General features: G+C 41.5%; 1 protein-coding gene across 7 annotated transcripts in view; it reads right to left on the reverse strand.

The window, feature by feature from the left end:
* ARPP21 (cAMP regulated phosphoprotein 21) overlaps positions 1 to 16834 on the reverse strand; it is a 292758-nt gene that overhangs the window by 199713 nt on the left and 76211 nt on the right. Inside the window, exon 2 of one of the 7 annotated variants that reach the window (XM_074988189.1) lies at positions 9602 to 9658. The exons of the other annotated variants lie outside the window; for them this stretch is intronic. The gene's annotated coding sequence lies outside the window, so the exon portion shown is untranslated. The remainder of the gene's footprint in view (positions 1 to 9601; positions 9659 to 16834) is intronic. 7 annotated transcript variants of the gene reach the window in all.

Consider the following 16834-nt stretch of genomic DNA (forward strand, 5'->3'; position numbering starts at 1 on the left):
CGCCCTCCCCCTCCAAAAAGCGCCCCCTGGCAGCCAGTTTAGCGCCGCTTTGGGGAGGGGGCGGGTGTTGCCCCGTGATATTTGGCAGCTTCTGCATTGATCTGCGGAGGGGCGGGGGGAAATGCCGCAGCAGGTTGCTGGAGCGAGAGCCGATGAGCCTCTGCCAAGGGGGCACAAGCCCCCCCCATATACCCCCCCCCGCCGCCCGCAGCGCTGCCGCTCGTGCTCACTTGCTCAGATGTCCCTAAGAGTTTTCCTGCACGCAGGCGAGCGACGAGAAACGCATTTATAATACATCGCCCCTTTGACAGTGCCAGCCCGGTTTTGCCCACTTGAATGAACCCAGCCATTTGGGCGGCCCTGAGCAGAGAAAAGGGCATTTACCTCTTTGCTAGGTGGTTATTAAGATGCAACGAAATTATAGCTGTAGTACAGTCGCAGCTGTAATGGTCATTGATCACTTAGAGCAAATCCAGCAATTCAGCTGTGGGAAATGCATGCTCTATGAATAAACATTTATCTAGTACAATGCCCCATATTATAATAACCTAAAAGATGGCACAAGCCTGTGGTAGTAGGTTTTATTTTTCATTCATGGGATTACTAACTAACAGGACATAAGCATGCAGCGGAAATAAGTAAAATATAGGACATTTGCTACTGCAATATCTATAATCTGACTTGCAAACCGATTGCTTTCCTAACTACTAGTTTTAAAGTACATAAAAGTGCATTTTTTAAAAAAAATCTTTGTGACAGGGTACAATTCTCTATGATTACTAATGTAGGAGAACTAATTGGGTCTGTCCCACGAAAACTCACCTAATAAACTATTTTGCTAGTCTTCAAAGTGCTACTTGACTGCTTTTTGTTTTGTTTTGATAGTGTATAGACTAGCACGGCTCCCTCTCTGTTACTAATTTACAAGGAAGTGAAGACAACTACACAGAGGGCCCAGATACTTGCTTTATGAAGGATTATCCTGAAGCCCTTGCAATCTCTCCAGTTGGAAGCCAACACCTGCTTTTAAAATGGGCGGCTGAATAGCATCAGCCTGTAGGATGAACACAACAAGCTATGAGCCACAACAGAGTGTACATTAAACTGTTGGTGCATGTCTGAAATGAGCGGAGGTGTTCAATCAAGTGCTCTCAAAGTCTACAGTACTAATGCACCTCTTGATGTGACCTGTTCCTATCAATATATAGCTCCTTCCATTTTAAATTTCATTCTTTAACATATTCTTACAGTATGAAATATAACTCATAGTTCAGCCAAAAATAGCCTAGAAAAGGTTATAAGCAATCCACATCAGGGTGCATAGCGGCTCCAGACAGTCAAAGAATTTTTTTTTTTGTAGTGGGAAGGGTAGGAGTGGCAAGCACTGAAGTTTTATATATAGGGCAGGATGAGTCTATATGACTTTACTCTTAAAACACTTCCTTTGTGTTACTATAGACCAAGTACTGTTCTCCCTAGTATCTAGTAGAGCTGATGTAGCCTTGCCTATAAATACAGAGGATGTGATTCTGCACAATGAAACCCTGTATTCCTGTATCTCCCTGGAGCAGGCCAGTTTTGGTTCTTCCACTTCCTTCTCAGCAAGGTACTTAGTGCACCAGTGATAATTTTCAGACCAAATAAGCATGCTGAAGGATCACTCATTTCCTAACCAGACACTGCAAACAGCCACCTGCTTGCCTGCAAGAGAGTGTGGGGAGGGAGACGAAGGGAAAGAAAACATGCAAGAATTGCTTGGTCTTGTTTCCAGTGTCGTTATTACACATGGTGGATATGCAAAACAGCAGAAAAGCCACTTCATCTACACAGGTTACATAGGCAACTTCTGTCTGGGGACATGGAAGCCCAGGGATGTTACATTTGGACTCTGTGTACATACCTACATACAAGCTTCAGACTTGGCAGTCTGTTCCAACCCACTCTGTGGGATAATATCTAATGGGGGCAGTTTATGGTTAGTGCTAATATATGTTGCATGTTCACTTTGTCATTTGGTAAACATTATTTATCAAATGCTAGAGAAAAAAAAACAGCTCCAGCAATTTAAATTCTCCATAAATGTGTTGCACACAAAATGTGATATGCACATTACTCCCTGAATTAGAAGCCACAGACCAAGGAAAGCTGACTGGTGCCAAACACCTCTCCCCTGTCCTGTGGAGCACCCTCAGATGTTTCTCTAGTCAAGTATGTGCCTGACATTATGCAAGTCCCGAATCAATGCGTCTTACTTCTCACTTTAGGATCTTCCCCACACACAGAAAGAAAAAATCGTTAGCTATTTCGCAGAACTGAAACATCAGAACTATAGTCTGCTGCTCCCTATTCTGACTCGAAACAAACATAAGGACAAGTTCTCTCACTTAAAACAGGAGTTGTGTCTTGTAACCAGGACAGTATCTGGCACGTGATGCTCAAAACCGAAATTTTTCAGAACTCTTTTGTTACCCCAGGACTAATGTAAAATTAGCAGAGCCATTCAAGCACAGACACATATGATGTAAAGGAACACTAAATTCCCCATTGAAGTCAGAGTTCTGCTACAGAAGTCTGCAAGAGTAAAATAAGACCTCTCCTCTTTTGACTAGTTCTTCATAGAGGAACATCAAGGATCTACCTTTTAGCAACTTTTTTTAAAAGGACTCAGGAAGATTTTTTTTCTCCCACTAAAAGCAATGCATCATTTCTTTATGTTTGACATTCTAAATCCCCTTTAAATTTCTGTCTGTAATCCCAAACTGTTGATGTACCAAATCTATTTCTCCTGAAAACCTACTTTTTATTAAGCCCAGAGAGTAATGCCTATCTTTATAAGCATGCTCCCATACCCCACGGGTTATTACCTTCAGAGCTATCTCAAAGCAGGAAGCTGCAGTCGGTGTTCAGCTAAGGCTCTCAAGGGAAGCAATAGAAATTTAATTTTCAGCATTAAAATTTTCAAAAGCTAGTCCAAGTGCAAATGGCCAATTGCATGCTGCAAATGGGGCTCACAGAATTACCTAGGAGCACAGGTGATTTTCAAAGTAGATCAGCTGTTTGTACTCAAGTTACTTGAGCATTCCAGGGATTGAGTAGGTAAATATGGGATTTCCTGCCCCATCAGGAATTTCAGCAGCCCTACAGAGTGTGCAGCCAAGAGCATTTTGACTTGTAGTCATGTTAGAGGCAGCACTGGTCAGCAGATACTGATTAAGCAAATCGGGCACTGGTCACTCATTGATTGCTCTGACCTCTACATATCTGGGAATTCCACAGCAATTGATTTTATAAATGCAAACCCTAAGGCTCTGTCTACACTTGCATTCTCTTTCGAAAGAGGTATGCAAATGAGGGCAATCGAAAATGCAAATTTGCATATCTGGCACCTCATTTGCATATTCTTATTTCAAAATAGCTTCTTTCGAAAGAAGAAAACCAGTGTAGACATTGCTCTTTCAAAAGTAAACCCCATCTTTGAAAGAATCCTTCTTCCGTTCTTTTATCGGAAGGAGACTTTCAAAGATGGGGTTTACTTTCAAAAAAGCAGCGTCTACACTGGTTTTCTTCTTTTGAAAGAAACGATTTTGAAATAAGAATATGCAAATGAGGTGCCAGATATGCAAATTTGCATTTTCGATTTCCCTCATTTGCATACCTCTTTATAAAGAGAATGCAACTGTAGACACAGCCTCAGGGAATTGAGGTGGGAGTGTTTTGTTTTTTTTTTGGAACTTGCAGTTCAGTTTGGGGACTACATAACACCTGGCCATGAAACAGTGCTTTTTATTTGAGACAGAAAAAGGGTTGAGGTTTGCCCATACTCAGAGGCTGAGAAGATGCCAGTGCCTTTCAACAGGATCTATGACCTAAGGAGGCTTCATTGAGTCACAATTAATCGACCAGCGCAGATTCATCTAGAAGTCATCATGCCCCTAGCTGGTGAATTCTCAGGAGCCATATGAGAAGCTACACCCTCTCCATCCCTGCCTGGGTTCGCTCAGTCCTTAACGTACTAGACACTGGTTCTTCGAGAGACACCAAGCAACATCATTGGCACGCCTCTCTAGACTTCCCCAAATAGCAGCAAGGAAGTCTGCACTGCAAGAGTGAGTCCAGAGTGAAGTTTAGAAGGAGCTGTTCCTACCTGGGAAGCCTCATTCCAATTAGGAAATGGATGACTGATCTGTAGTTAAACTGAATATAAATTTGGTGGTGTCTCCTTTGCTAAGATGGCGGTGTAAAGTGAGCAGCTAGTGGATCTGCTGTAAGCATAATTGCATTCTCCCCCTTTCTAGAAGCCTGAGTTGTGCCAGCTGTGAAGAACTTTGACTAGAGGACCGTAGAACAAGGAGTCCCATGGCACCTTTAAGGCTAACAATTTTATTATGGCATAAGCTTTTGTGAGTTGCAACTCATTTATCAGATGCATGAAGAGAAATAAAAATAAACAGATAGTAGGGATACAGAGACGGGATTGTTATATCAGAGCTAATTCAGTTATGGTGGATGTCAATAAGAAGGTGAGAATATCGAAAGTGGAAAAATTACTTATTGTAATGAGACAGCCATTCCGAGTCCTTTTTCAGACCCATTCTGTTAGTGTCAAATTTGCATATGAATTCCAGGTTAGCAGTTTCACATTGCAGCCTTGTTTTGAAGTTGATTTGCTTGAAGACGGCAACTTCCAAGTCTGTAATTGTTTGTCCAGGGAGGTTAAAATGTTCTCCCACTGGCTTTTGTATGTTACCATTGATGTCTGATTTGTGTCCATTTATTCTGTTGTGTGGAGACAGTCTGATATGTCCAATGTGCAAGGCAAAAGGGCATTGATGGCACATGATGATATTTATCACATTAGTAGATGTGCAGGTGAACGAGCCTTTGTGGGTATGGCTGATGTAATTAGGTCCTATGATGGTGTCACTAGTGGTTAGGACTAACACAGCTACCTCTGAAACCTGTCTAGTGGCTGAGTTCCCCTCCTAGGGGAGCAGGTGTATCTGTGAAATCATGATAGAGAAACATGTCTGAAGAAAGGAATACTATTAATTCTCTACAAATAAGCCAGTGACAGCATTAATGATGACAGAACTGCAACATAAAGGACAACTGTTGATGAACGAAAACAAAGTTAGTTGGTGACAAATAGTATAACTTGACCAGGATGCACTATGGGTGGGTATGTACAGGAGCTGATCACTGTGAGAAGCCACTTTCCACTGACAGACTGTTCAGTTGCCCATTCCCATGTTGATATGAACGGGGTTGCTCTGTACTTTATTATGGGCTATGATGAGGTACAAATGTACAGTAGTCCCTCGTGTTATGCGAGGGTTGTGTTCCCATGCACCCTCGCATAACTTAAATTTTGCATGTTGGGAGGGCAGCTATTTCTCCAGCAGAATGCGTGTTCTGCAGCCGGAGAAGCAGTAGGAGCACCTGGAGCACAATTGGCAGAGGGTTAAGCCTGTCAGTGGGTTGAGGCCATGGAAGGGGGACAGGGGGGTTAAGCCTGGGGTGGGTTAGGGCTGTAGGGTGTGGAGTTGAGCTGGAGCCAGGTCACGGGGAGAGGGGCAAGCCAGGCCATGGGGGATTTGAACCAGGGTGGGAGGGCATTGAACTGGGCTACACAGGACTGGGGGGTTGAGCCAGGGCTGGGGCGAGTGGTGGGATTTTGAGTTGCACTTGGTTTGCAAATGGAAATCACACATTTTGAGGGTTTACTGTATTTCCTCTTGTACATACTCCACCTCTACCTGTCAAAGCAGATGTGTGTAGCCGAGAACATTGTCTATTACTACGTTAGGGATGAACCCCAGCTTCCATGCTTTTCACTGACATGACACCAGATTTCTAAGCACAATCAATTAAGATTAGAGGTTGGTAATCTCCATACTAATAGTCTCTCAGTGTCAATTGATTTGCATATTACAACTGCAAGAGCTCTGTTACCGCCCTTCCTTCACTCCCTCATTATACAAGGATATGTTGGCCTACCTTTTCAATGGCATGACACACAAGAGCCCACAGTAGTTTCTCAATAAAACCCACTTTTCCTTACCATTGCTTTAACTGTGCTTTTTCTGACTAGGCATTATAAATGGCTCATCACCAAACCCATCCATCCTGCGCTCCTGTCATCAGCTCCTATGCACGTGTATCATTGCTTGAATGAAGAGAGCAGCACAACAACTGCTAAAGTTCTCAAAAATGTTCCATCTCCTCGGTGACTTTAGTAAAGTCACTGCTGGTCACAGAAGCACATTGTTCATGCAGCATTTTAAGTTCACCAGGAAGAGCTATCCTCTTCCTTCCCCAGCTGAAGCCTGCATTGTTTACATCCATTCCTGCCATTGGTTGGATGGGCACCATCCTTTACAACAAATGTAAAGTTAGCTGGTGACTTGCACATAGTGGGTAGCAGAGTTCTAATGGGTGGGGGTGAGTAAAAGACTTCGCAGGTTACTTCCCTACTTACTCTTCCTGTTGTTGTGGCCTGACCCTGGTCCTGCCTCCCTTACCTGGGGCGGAAGAATCCCAAGCATTGTTACAGGCTGGAGACCAACTGGCTCAGCAGCAGTATGATGGAAAGGGACCTAGGGGTTATGGTGGATGAAAGTCTGGATATGAATAAACAGTGTGCCCTTGTAGCCAAGAAGGCTAACGGCATACTAGAGTGCATTAGGAGGAGCATTTCGAGCAGATCTAGAGAAGTAGTTATTCCTCTTTATTTGGCACTGGTGAGGCCACATCTGGATTATTGTGTCCAGTTTGGGCCCCCCAGCATAAAAAGGATGTGGATTTGCTGGAGCAGGTTCATCGAAGGGCACCAAAAATGATTAAGGGTCTGGAGCACAAGACCTATGAGGATAGGCTGAGGGATTTGGGCTTGTTTAGTTTACAGAAGAGAAGACTTAGAGGTGATTTAATAGCAGCCTTCAACTTCCTGAAGGGGAGCTCTAAAAAGGAGGGTGAGAAACTGTTTTCAGTGGTGTCAGATGGTAGAACAACGAGTAATGGTCTGAAGTTGAAGAGGGAGAGGTGTAGGTTAGATATTAGGAAAAACTACTTCACCAGGTGGGAGGCGAAGCATTGGAATGCATTGCCTAGAGAGGTGGTGGATTCTCCATCCCTTGAGGTTTTTAAGTCCTGGCTGGAGAAGGTCCGGGCTGGGATGATTTAGTGGGGGTTGATCCTGCTTGAAGCAGGGGGCTGGACTAGATGACCTCCTGAGGTCCCTTCCAGCCCCGTGATTCTGTGATACCCCAAAGCACAAAGTATTGGGAAGAGTACTACTCACTGCTGCACATCTAAATCACTCCCTTTGAAATTTCTTCTGAATGTATGTCATCCTCCGAGCTCGTAGTCCCAGAACATCTGATTTGCTCTAAAATGTCTGCTTAGGATTTTTACACACACACACACACACGCACACGTACGTTGGTATCTACCTGGTCCCAATAGGAGTTGGATGATGTAGTTCTTACAAAGCAAATCTCTGTAACTATTTATTGTACCCACATGCACCAGGGCATGGGGAATTCTCCATATTTTTAATGAAGGTGGTCAATTTACTTTTTACATTGAAAGATCCACTATGCTTGTTGCCCTGTTATTTTACATATATTTCAATGCTGCCCCAAAGCCTCATGCTATTGTAAGTGTTGGTTCACATTGTTTCAGTGGATGTCACTCCATTATTCCCTTTCCAACCTTTCCATGCACAAAGTTTGATCCCTCACAGCTGTTGTTGCAGGAGAGCACCCTAGACAGAGTAGCTCAGTCAGCTGGCTGTATTACTTCCCCGCAACCTACTCCATCCCACTGCAATATGAATACTTCTGTAGTGGCATTCTGGGGCTTGCCACCAGCCAAGGAAGCCTGGTAACAGGTCCACTAAGCTGTACTACAGACCCAAAACTGGAAAAGAAAAATATAACCCTCCCACCTTTAGCCAACGGCTATTTCTTTCCTCCTTCTGCTGATTCTGCAGGATCTGAGAGTTTTGGGCAATTGCCCTGGGATACAGTTAACAAAATGTTTGCCTCCTTGATGATCGGGGACGTATGTCCTTAATGAGATTCCCAGGAAATTTCTCTTGTTGTGGTCCTGCTTTGGGGCAGGAGTTACCTGTGGAAATAGAAAATCGGACCCTCCATGTTATTGTATCTTCACTCTATTGAAGTCAAAAAGGGAATTTTCACCTGAGCAAGGACAGAGGACAAACTGAGAAAGGCCTTCAAGATGGGTGCTGAATCCCAGTTAGTCAAAACATTGTTGCTGCAGGAATTAAAAATAAAACATTACAAATATGTTTTTAGCCAAAGAAGAATGATGCAGAATAAGGGAGGGGATGCTATAGAATCTAAACATGAGCCAATATAAAAATCCATACTCCCTGTAAGGAGAGGATTGCATCCCAGTTAAAATAATGAAGTTTCTGCCTCTGTTTAAAAACACACACACCCATTAACCTAGTCATTTGAATAAGCAGCAGGTAACTCATGGGCAAGTTCAAATGTAGGTCAGAAACTCTGCACTGGAGAAAATTAAAAGACTCTTCACGTGGAGGAATTAGACAGCCTCATGCACTTCCCTGCCATATAATTTTCTTGCATACTCAATGTGAGATGAATTGTTTGCCCTCCCAGGGCCGCATCATACTTTATGTGTAAATCAGGGCAGAAATGTGCCAAAAGATCTGAAGCAACCTAGAATTAAGAACTGTACCACATTGCACCTTCCAATACCAGCACTTTACAAGCTGGTATAGGGAGCTGGTACCCGACAGCCTTCTCTTTACTGTTTCTTCTGTTCATCTTCAGTAGATGACTGGCAAAAAAGGCAACTAGACCCATAACACAGTACAGTGTTTCACTCCTGCATAGGACTGCTGTGCCGCATGCGCAACACTGAAGCATAGCAGCAAGCTCTAGAGCCAATGAATACATTCCCGCTGTGCGACTGTGTAGAAGTGTTTTAAACCCGTATATAAAAATAAAAAAAGTTGACACGCAAGAGTGATGGTAAAGTTTTAAAACTTTAGCAAAAATGTGGCCAGTGGAGCCTGATTTCTTTCATGTGACAGGGGAAACGTTTGATCTCCACAATTTGGTGTGGTTAGTGACCTATTGTTACAACCTTGGTCCAATTCATGTGACATTGGGCAGGAAATAAATATCAATCTATTACCAGTGCACAGTAGTTTCAGTCATAGCAACCCTCCTACTGCCAGCATACCAGAGAATCTGCCTGATTGGCCTTTCTTAAAACAGACCATGTCCCAGGTCCAAAGGATTTAATACACAAAGCTTGGTTGATTGGTATCAGTCCAGCAATTCCTATTGTTTCTCTTACATTTGGAACAGACTTTGATGTCTGTTAGTCTATTGCAGAGGAGTTGCTACAAAGAATGAACAATTGCTAATCTGAAAATTAGATCTATTCAACACCAAATGATACTGGCATATTGTAACACTGTACCTTAAGCGGCAGAACACAGAAAGAACTCTTTAGTTCCCAGTATTGTCAGATCCTCAGACTTTATTCCCAAGCACAGTTATTTATCATTCACTGCCCTTAAAATAATACATTTCCTTACCTTTAATTCCCTCAAATTTTCTCCAGCTGCCTTCTTTTTGTTTCTCTTTGCCTTGTCCTGTAGACATATTTAAATTTTTCTTTGTTTTGTAATCTACATTTTTTTTCATACCCTAAAATTACAGCCTTTGCAGTTCACAATACCGTAGAAAGTCCCTCCTTTGAAACAGCAGAACATGGTACAATTTTAGCATCATATAATTTCCTGCGTAATTGTTAAATCATTTTCTTCCTTTTCACCCTCCCCCTCTCTTTTAAAGAAAGAAACTGCATCTCTAGAGAGACAGGAAACTTAAAAAACCTCTAACACCATGCTGCATTGTGCCACACAGTTATCACAACATCAAAAGCAAATCTTTCAGCAGTGCAAGAACTTTTCCTATCTATTGTTTCAGTCAGTCAGTCGTAAAGTCTGTATGCTCCAAGGAACTTTAGGTTTCCAAATAAAAAACCTCCTCATGTGTCTGTGGCACTGTATTCCCAAATATCATATCATGAAAATATTAAAATATCACTGTTCATAACATGTTCTTGTGCACCATCTGGGCCTCCCCCATGATCCTGAAATAATCTGTCAAACTAAAGATAACCAGATTTTCACTCTCTTTGTTGTGTTGATGTTTGTCATCATGGATTTCACTTTAATGCTCCAATTACATTTCTGACATTCTTACACACTGAATGGCACTAATGACTTTCATTATTATTTACGCACTTGCTCTCCCTCACAACGTGCACTCTCTCACAGCAGTCTCTCTGATATAAGGCTAATGAATTTTAGCTTCCCATTGCATACAAGCTCATGAGTAATGACCCAGGTTTTACATCTCTTTATAAAGCCCACAAACTTAGGCTCCCATTGTAATAAAGGGTGGACATAATACATTTATTTTTCCCCCTTAGTGAAAGCAAACATATGGATAAAATCAAGTTTAAATTAACATATGCAAATTTAATCGAAAGCAAATATACATCAAGCGGTTCCCCAGGAGAAATCTAAATCTTCCTAAATTAGTGGCACGTAGCAAACAGTTTAATAATGCCTATTATTATCATCAACTTTAATTTTTCATGATAACTTTTTTTAAATCAACTTCAAGCCCATCAGACAGCAGCGATACAAACATGTTGATTTTACATAAGAGATTTCTGCATTATGTGCTACATCACCAAGATCAACTATTCATGTGGTTTAATTATTAAAAATACTGAATTCCTCCTCAGCTAAAGGAAGAAGAAAACAAGGTTGCTAACAGCCAAATGAAGAGTAGTCATGACAAATATTAATTACTGCCTTTCAGAGTGACTAAGATAATACAATAGACCAGAGCCCAGAACACGCTGAAAGACACTTTGGAGCACAGAGCAGTGCTGGAAAGCAATTTAGGACTCTGTGTTTTAGCAATGATTTGAGCTGCAACCTGCATAAACTGTACATGTCTGACTGCCTGCACTGCCATTGGGAATCTGATTCCACCAGCCAAATTTAAATTTGCTGGCAATCATGGGAAAGACTGATTAATTGATACTATAGTTACTCCAATCCCATTTGCCATATATGGAACTCAAAACTGATACCAGAGCATCCTCCACAGGGTACATGCAAGGAAGTCTTTGATGCCATTCCACAGTGAACTTGCCTGTTTGACCTCAGCCAAGAGCCTTGCTACCCAGGGAGCTATTATCTATTTTTATAGAGAATATAAAAAGTATATATATACATGGAAGCAAATTCAATGCTTAACCATGAATAAACGTTGAAAAATTCAACCGCAATGAGCATTGTGATGTACTGGAGAAGCGATAGGGATCATTTGATTGAATCTGCAACCTCCTGGCTCTGTCCTGATCCCCAAGATTGATGCTGCATTCCCAGAACTTGGGTTTGTTTTGATGAAGAGCTTTGGAAGCTGCCTGCTCTCCCAAACACTGCCCTTTGATATGTGTGCATACCTCCCACATGCCCCTTTTGCTAAATCAGCTGGGCAAGCATGAAGAACAAACACCCATGAAAACTATTCCATTTTATGTGATCCAGGGTTCCCTGAAAGGCCAATAGATACTGTATACACTGCTATGGCCTAGGGCCTGGAAAGTCTGCAACTGGTCCTTAAGCCATGCAACATCGTAAAAAATATTTTCTATAGGCCTGATCCAAAGCCCCTTGAAGCCAATGGAAAGACTCCCCTTGAATTTACTGGGCACTGCAGTAGGTCCTAAACTGGTGAAGGCTGAGCTCACTACAGACCTGGTTCTAATCTCAATTATTCTGCTAGAATTTAAGAGAAGTCAATGTTTTAAAAACACCTGAGGGATCAGAATCAAGCTCTCAGTTCTCTCCTACGTTACTTTACATTTTGCCTCCCTTGCCTAATGCTAGTGAAAATATATTTTATGTACAGATACTTGTGCTATTTTTAAAGCTGCAGCTAGAATCAAGGCACCAGAGTCCAAGGATGGCTCTAAGCAAAGAGCTAGACTGAAGCAGAGAAGGAGAGAGAGGAGCTTCAGGGATGATGCCGCCCTCCTTATTCTAAAAATGATCCTTTAAGTGTTGGAAGAAGGTTGCTTCTTCTGTACTATTCTAATAGGGATGCTAAACTTATGTCATGTGAATTAGCATTTAGTCTTGGATAATCTCTTCCAGGCAGATAGTTAAATACAGTGTTTCTGAACTGGTTTCCCAAGTGTCATCTGCTCTCTGAGCATCTTGTTGTTTTTCTTCACCTACTTCGACAATCAGTTATAGGGGCATTGGTATTTGAAATATCCTATTTGCATAATATCTATATTTATATTCTTAAACATTCATCCTATAATGGGCACATATTGTGTGGCAGGCTTGCATTTAGGGTCAGATCTTGCTTTACTTGTACACTCAAAAGTGCCATCAAAGAGTTTTAGGAGTATGAACCTGTTCACATTTAAATGAATTTAAAGAAAAAATAAGCAGATCAAGTTAACAGTGCTCATAGAATGCTGGATTGTGACCCTAACTTCTACGCTGCTTTCAAATGCTTGATGTTGAAGGTAAACTACTTTTTAAAATTTCTTTTAGTAGCTGCTGATCTTGCAGGGTATTGAAATGTTGTAATAGTTGAGAATGCAGTTAAATAGGATCAGCTCTACCTGTATGTTTTGCCATATCATTCAGAGAAAGTTGCACACATAATAATCTAAAGAGTCTAAAGAGTCCCTGAGAATTTTTAATCTACTTGACTATTATTAATAGCACTTACACAAAGGGCAAGAGGCTGATTAAAGTATAGGAGACAAAATTCATAATAAAAAACACTTAAACTAATCTATATAACCTCCCCATAAAAAGATATTAAAACAACTAGAGATTATCTTTATTTATAGCAATGTCACATGAAGGAAAATTAGTCATAGTTTAGCAGGTGGTGTGATAGAATTGCAGATGCAAACTAAGAACCATCCTAGTGCAGGCCAAACTCCTGATTAAGTCAACAGTCTGCATACTAATAGTATAACCTAGAGTCAAAGGTTTTTAAGAAGTTTACATTATGTTCAAAATCGTCTATTACATTTATACATTTAATCTTCAAAAACACTTTTTTTGTTTTATTTACATTTGTAATGAAATTCTACTGGTCTGAAGTCATAAAATATGGAGGAATTGCTTGTCCTGAGATATTCACAAGCCCCCCCAACACATTTCCCTCTAGCTGGACACTCAGGCCTTGGTCACGCTAGCCCCTCCTTTCAGAAGGGCTAAGGTAATATGTCACTTTGGAACATGCAGTGCCTTCATTGTCCTGTCTGCGATAATTACGAGCGTCAAAGGAAGGGAAGCAGTCCTTATAATGTGTGAGGCAGTTGAGGCCTCTGTTCATACCATGTGTTAATGTGTCGAATTTGAATACATACTCTAACTCACAAATCTCTTGCTCTAATCTGTGTTAAATTACCTGTGTTCCAGGGTACAAATTCTCAGGTCTTTAACAGAATGGCCCACCCCATTGAAGTGTTCACTGGCTGGCTTATGTGTATTGAGTTTCTTGATGTCTGCTCTGTGTCCATTTATTCTTTGGTGAAGGTTTTGCCCAGTCTGTCCAATGTACATAGTGTCAGGGCATTGTTTGCACATAATGGCATATATAATGTTGGTGGAAGTGCATGAGAATGTGCCTTTGATCTTGTAACTAACATGGTAGGTCCAGTGTTGGTTGCAACAAACCTCACTGCCAACTTTGCCACATATTTATTCTGGAGATACCATCACTGGACCTAACCATGTTAGAAATAGTGCTATGGATCTGGAAATGCTTTTTTGAAATAGCTTGGTTGCTATTTCAGAATGCATTTTGTGTGTATTCTGTTATTCTAAGATAAGATGTTTCAAAATAGCTGTTTTGAAACATCTTACTTTGAAACTGATATTACCTAAGGCTGAGGCCACATTAGCCCCTCCTTTTGGAAGGGCTATGGTAATGTGGCACTTCGGAATATGCTAATGAGGTGTTTCCATTAATATGCAGTGCTTCATTAGCATAACGGCAGCAGCGTACACTTCGAAACTGCTGGTTTCTAAATGCACACACCCTGATTTCAAAAGCCCCTTGATCCCATCTGGTTTTGGGAAGTAGGGGCTTTTGAAATCAGGGGGTCATTTTGAAAGGCCCCTGGCTATATGGGGGGTGTGCATTTTGAAACAGCTATTTTGAAACATTTTATTTCAGAATAACAGAATACACTCAAAATGCATTCTGAAATAGCACCCAAGCTATTTCAAAAAAGCATTTCAGATCCGTAGCACTATTTCTCACATGATTAGGTCCAGAATAAATACGTGGACAAAGTTGGCAGCGGGGTTTGTTGCAACTGGACCTACCATGTTAGTTACAAGATCAAAGGCACATTCTCATGCACTTCCAGCAACATTATATATGCTATTATGTGCGGACAATGCCCTGACACTATGTACATTGGACAGACTCAGCAAAACCTTCGCCAAAGAATAAGTGGACACAGAGCAGACATCAAGAAAATCAACACACATAAGCCAGTCAGTGAACACTTCAATGGGGTGGGCCATTCTGTTAAAGACCTGAGAATCTGTATCCTAGAACACAGGAAATTTAACAACAGATTAGAGCAAGAGATTTGTGAGTTAGAGTACATATTCAAATTCAACACATTAACACACGGTATGAACAGAGACATCAACTACCTCACACATTACAAGGACTGCTCCCCTTCCTTTGACACACATAATTATCGCAGACAGGACAATTTGCATCCCCCCACCTCTCACCCTCTTCCTTCAGTCCTATTTGATTTGTCAGTTTTCATTGCATTTTTTTTTGGTCCTTTGTATTTATAAACGTCAGTCAGTATTGGTCTGATACAGTGGGTCTGTCTCGAGAGAGTTCATCACCGAATAAATCATTTTGTTAGTCTTTAAAGTGCTACATTTCTGCTATTTTGATCACATGATGTTCAGGTGCACTGTTTCTGGTGTACATGAGATCCTTCTATGACACTTTGGGGAGATTATATATAACAGTGTGGTGGGAAAGTGAGTTACATTATGAGGACCTTCTGACAGTTGGCATTGAAGAGTTCCTGTGGCCATAGATACAGTGTAAAGAAATTTTGGATTCTAATCAAACTTCTTTTAAAAAAAAGAAAGAAGCAGGAAATCTGTGTTACTTTCTGAGAAAGGCCAGGTACTTTCAAGGCACTATGGGCTAGTGGGCAGGGCACAGGACTAGAACTCAGGACCTTAGTTTTATTTCCAGCTGTGCCACTTAGAAGCTGTGCGACTTTACGCAAGTCAGGCCACCTCAGTTTCCTTTTCCACACTTTGGCTATGTCTACACTAGCCAAAAACTTCGAAATGGCCATGCAAATGGCCATTTCGAAGTTTACTAATGATAATACATATTACTAATGATGAATACATATTCAGCGCTTCATTAGCATGCGGGTGGCCGCGGCACTTCGAAATTGAGGCGGCTCGCCGCCGCACGGCTCATCCCGACAGGGCTCCTTTTCGAAAGGACCCTGCCTACTTTTAAGTCCCCTTATTCCTAAAGGAAACTGAGGTGGCCTGACTTGCCTAAAGTCACACAGCTTCTAAGTGGCACAGCTGGAAATAGAATTAAGGTCCTGAGTTCTAGTCCTGTGCCCTGCCCACTAGCCCATAGTGCCTTGAAAGTACCTGGCCTTTCTCAGAAAGTCACACAGATTTCCTGCCTTTTTTTTTTAAAGTTTGATTAGAATCCAAAATCTCTTTACACTGTATCTATGGCCACAGGAACCCTTCAATGCCAACTGTCAGAAGGTCCCCATAATGTATTCCTCAAAATTCTGAAGTTGCCTCAGAGGAGAATTAGCTTAATGAAGCATTGCATATGTACTGCAGCACTTCATTAATAGTCTCCCGACACCCTACTTACCATCCTCCCTTTGAAGTAGGGAGTTAGTGGAGACACAGCATAGGACTACTACTATATTAAGCAACTTGACATGTAGATCATCCTGCTAAAGAACATCAGTCATGGGCTCATTGAAAACAGTGGGAATTTGCCTTTGACTTCACTTGGAAAATAATTGGCCCCCCCCGCACTAGAAAAAGAATAATAATGTAATTCACATGTATACTTTTGCAATGCTTGGCATTGATTGACACCTTTTTAAAAGCACAAACAATGCATTATTTATTTTGGTTTATAAAATAATAATAGCAAGTGCTTGTTCCAGGCCCCGGGTGCCCCTCATAATCAGAAAACTGTACTAAATCAAATAGAAAAATGGACCAAAAATAAACTAGATCAGTCTCTCCTTGTAATACAACAGAAACAGTTTATGAACAAGCATAATCACAAACATCTATTAACCCAGACTGTAGCCTCTTCCCTGAAATACCTGAGTAAAGAGATGGGCCTGATAGATTCAGAAAGAAAGCAAACTCCAGAATTAAGGGGTCTTCCTTTGGTCTCTCCTGCCACCAGCTCCCCACATTAAAGAAACAAATCAGACACTCCTGAAACACTACCAGGTTGCTCAAATAGGAGGGGACATATTTTCTGGGGTAATCCACAAACCTCATCTTATATTAATAGGGCTATGCTGATTTAAACCAGGTGAGGATAAAGCCTTATTGAGTTTGTGACAGATATGGTCAGGCCTAAAACCATGGTTGCACTGCATTATGATGGTCTCATGTCATTGTAGCCCACTATGGAGAAAGAGATACAACCGTTAA

Source organism: Carettochelys insculpta, chromosome 2 (assembly GCF_033958435.1).
Source record: "Carettochelys insculpta isolate YL-2023 chromosome 2, ASM3395843v1, whole genome shotgun sequence".
In the NCBI taxonomy this organism is placed as follows: domain Eukaryota; kingdom Metazoa; phylum Chordata; order Testudines; family Carettochelyidae; genus Carettochelys; species Carettochelys insculpta.